We start from the raw sequence: 4252 nt of genomic DNA, 5'->3' as shown, positions 1-4252 counted from the left end.
CCATTGTCAGCAACTAGACAACAACTAGAGAGCCAGTCTGGTCCAGCGCTTAAGGCAGTGGGCTAGAAACCAGGAGTCTGTGAGTTCTAGTCCCACCTTGGGCATGAAAGCTGGCTGGGAGACCTTGGGCCAGTCCCTCTCTCTCAGCCCAACCCACCTCACAGAGTTGCTGTTGTGGAGAAAATAGGAGGAGAAACGAGTATCAGGTATGTTCGCCACCTTGAGTTATTTGTAAAAATAATAAAGGCGAAATAGTAAGTAAGTAAGTAAGTAAATTAAAAAAAAAACTAGGCGTCAGGGTGGGTCAAACAAAAATCCTGCCACTCCAGAAAGGAAAGATGGAGACTATCGGATGGATTACACCTTCTTCTCTTCTGTTTGGGAGGAAAGGGGAATGCGTATAAGAAATAAAGTTTCTTCCATTTTTTCTTCCTTAACCTGCCTTCACCCATATTCCTAATAAAATATAACACCGTCCTAAATATCTTTCAAAACACCCCAGATCCCCTCCAGTGTCTTTAAGAGCGAATGGGGAAGCATGGAAGTATTGTTGAAAGTAATTATTGTTGGAAGTAATTATGTTATTGGAAATAACGCTCTTATTGCTGCAGGATTCCATATAAAAAGGAGGAGAAAAGACAGGAGAAAAGACAAGCAGCCAATGGAAACCTCCTTTTCCTCGGCCTGTAATTTGATTTAAACCAGTGTTTTTCAAACTGGGCAACTTTAAGATGGGTGGACTTCAACTCCCAGAATTCCCCAGCCAGCATTTTCTACTGCAGCCCCCCAGGGAGCCCCCGTGGCCGGGGGGGGGGAGGCTGAACCGGGTCTCCCCTCCGGGTCCAGCAGCTCCCCGCCCACCCACCCAGGCATCAGCCGGGGAGGGGGGCTCCCCCTGTAAGAAGCCGGGCAAGGGATCACGGAGAGACTGCGGAACTCCTTACCCCCGGAGAAGACGGCCCCCAACCTGACGGCTCTGAAGGGGAACTGGCCCCACTTGGACAGAGGGCCCTCAGGGGCTGTTGCTCAGGGCTGGCCAGGCCAGCTTCCCCAACCCGGCGCCCCTTCCAGGCACTCCCATCCGGCCGGCGAAGCGCTACCACCACCCCCCGACCCCGGCGTTGTCACGGCAACTCCGCGCACGGACACTCCCGCGCTGCAACCGGCAGGGAGCGCTCGCAAGAGGAAGCCGGGCTCCTTGCATACAAAGGAAGCGGAAGTGACGTTGAAGGAGAGCCGGAAGAGAAAGGACCGAGTCCCGCCAGGCTGCGCGCCCCCTCAGAGACAGGTGTGGCCACCCATTCTCGACCGGTGATTCGAGGGCGTCCCGGGCCTTCGCCTGTCGGTTGACTTTCCCCCGGGAGCCTGCAGGAGGAAGGAGGGACTGCGTTCTGTGGAGCGGAAGCATCCGCCCGGCTCGTTCTGTCCCTAAAGCGGCGCTCTGGGCTTCCCCCCTCTATGACAAAGCCCCGTAGGTTGCGAGGAGCGCCGGCAGCGCCGGACGAGGAGAGCCGCCCTCGCGGGCAGCGGAGGGGCGCCGCGAAGGCCGCTCGGTCGCCCCACCTCATTCCGGCTGGGAGTGACTCCGGGAATGGTGCTTCTGGTTCGGCGCCGTCCCTCGTTGCCAGAGGCCGCGCTCGATAAACGCCGGCGCCCGCGGGGAGGCCGGGAACCTCCCTCCCGAACCGGGGAGCGGCGCTTGCCAGGCTCCCTCACCGCGGCCCTGCCCCGTGCCCCAGGGATGCCCCGAGGCAGCCTTCCTCACCCTTATGACCCTGGAGGGGCCCGTGGAATATTTCCCAGGCCTCGGGCAACCCTGCAGGTTCAGGCTCAAGTACAGGCCGGGAGTCGCAACATTATAAAATTCGTTTCACGGGTAGGCCTGTCTTTGTGCATCAGGTGCTCTTACGCTGAAGATAAAGAATGAGCGCCTCTTTAATATGAAGTTCCCTGAATTTGAAATAATCTTTTAAATAAATCATGATCTCCCAGGGAACCCTGGTTGGGAAGCCCTGCCCCGAGGGCTAGGACAGGGAGGCTTCTAACTTCTGCCAATTCCAAAACCAAATCTGGCTAGGATGGTGCTGCCTGTTGCTCCCTCACCCCAATTATATCTTCCTCACAAATTTAGAAATTCCTGTGTATGAAGGATAACATTGAGTTCCTACTGTTATAAATCTCCCGGGTAGATACCTGGGCTGGCAAGCTCCCAGAACTGTTGTGCATAAAGGCGCCATCCAAAATTAGACAAAGTAGAGAGACCATCACTCTGTAGTGAGGGAAGAGATGTTCCTCAGAAGAACGAGGTTATTTTCTACACAAGCTGCTCCTGGGAATTAAGTCTCAGCAAACACACACACAAACACCCCCCAAGAACGGCAGTTCGGCAGCCTGCCATCTACCTACTTTGTTATAGCAAGACAGTTTGAAATTACAAATGTGTTAATATTTAACCATAATGGCTATGCTGACCTTCAGCCCAGTTGCCATTCTGAAGTAAGAGAAAACCTTGATCAGCCTTATTTGTCCCAGACTTCTAGGTTTGCTCAAAGCACATCATTTTCTCCACGAGGAGACGGATTAGAAATTTGAGAGGAGGGAGAAGCTTTAACAGAAGTTTCTTGAAAAGACAGGCATGGGCCTCTTTCCCTAGAAGTTTCTGTCAGTTTTCCACTGGTGGTTCAAGCCTGTGTTGCTTGTTGGAAGTGGCTTGGGTGCTTTTCTGAGACTGGGTGAGCCATGCAATTGCCTTGAGGACAGTCTAGTCTGGGATTGGGTGAAGGAAAGGTAGCCCTTAACAGCCTCCTAAGGGGGATGCTGCAGAAAGTCAACTTTGGGAACAAAACAACTTAACTGGAACCAGTTTGACAGTGAAGTCCACGGCTAAGGGAGATGGGGGCTCCCCTTTCTTGGGAATGCTTTAATTCCTGCATTGAGCCTCCAATGGGCTCCATGGCCTCAAAGGCCCTTTCCGGCTCCCAGATTCTGTGAGAGGACATGCACTGGGTGCCAGTTTGCTTCCAGGTCCAATTCAAGGTGTTGGTTATCACCTTTAAAGCCCTACATGGCATGGGGCCAGGTTACCTGAGGGACCATCTCATCCCCATAACATCGGCCCGCCCCACCTGATCGTGCAGAGAGGGCATGCTGCGGACCCCGTCTGTAAGTGAATTTCATCTGGCAGGATCCAGCAGGTGGGCCTTCTCTGCAGTGGCCCCCGCCCTTTGGAACATCTTGCCCCTGGAGGTGAGGCAGGCCCCATCGCTCCTGATCTTTAGGAAGTCCCTGAAGACTTGGCTCTGCCGTCTTGCTTGGAGCAGGAAGGTGGGTAGCCATTCTTGGGGGTGGCTTGCGCCTTAGAGCCCCCCCCCCACCAGATTGGCATCTTAGAGCCACTTGGATTTTATATTTATCTACATTGTATTTTATGTTGGTAAATTGTTTGTTTATTGGATTTTAATGTTTACTGTTGTGGTTTAAATTTTATTGTAAACTGTCCAGAGTTCCTCTGGGGGGAGATGGGCGGTAACAAAATTTGAATAATAAATATATAAAATATCAAAGGAGGACTCACTTTACCCTCCCTCCTGTCCTGTCAATGTTCTTACACAAAACTTTAATGTCCCACTCAAATGAGAAAGATTAAACTTATTTTTTAAATCTTTCACTCTTTATATAGTAAAGAACAGAAAAAGACAAAAATGATGGGTTAGATTAAGTGAAAAATCTGCTATATTAGGTCAAGTTCTGCCAGGGAAAATTCTGTAACACAGTACAAAAACGTTCCTGTTCTTCCTTAGAGGTATTTACTTCATGATACTGCCTGGTGTAGATAAGCAAGACATAGTCTGTTGTCCAGTTCAAATGCCAGAATGCAAATCAGGACTTCCAGTTCTCCTCAGGAAGAGGACCTGCCTACCTGTTCTTCAAGAAATATTGAAATCAATGCCTATCCACTCCCAAGTCCTCAGTCCAACCCCATCCTTGCCAGGATTCTGGAGGGGAAAGTCATGAGATGAAGGAATGCTCCTCAAGATTTGCCAGATATGTAGCATTTCCTATTTTGGAGGGAATGCAAAAGCCTAGAGATTTTTTTTTTAAAAGGACTCTCCCTACCAACCCTTGTTTAGGCCAGGAGAATCGTGACCTTTCTTCAGTTGCTCCACCTACTTTGTAGAAAGCTTGGACGATTGCCCAGGGGGAAATCTGGCTGCAAGAGGGTCTTCTGGCAATTTAGTGGTTGGCATATAGC

The sequence above is a fragment of the Candoia aspera genome, chromosome 3 (assembly GCF_035149785.1).
Source record: "Candoia aspera isolate rCanAsp1 chromosome 3, rCanAsp1.hap2, whole genome shotgun sequence".
Lineage (NCBI taxonomy): Eukaryota > Metazoa > Chordata > Lepidosauria > Squamata > Boidae > Candoia > Candoia aspera.
This window is presented reverse-complemented; position numbering follows the sequence as displayed.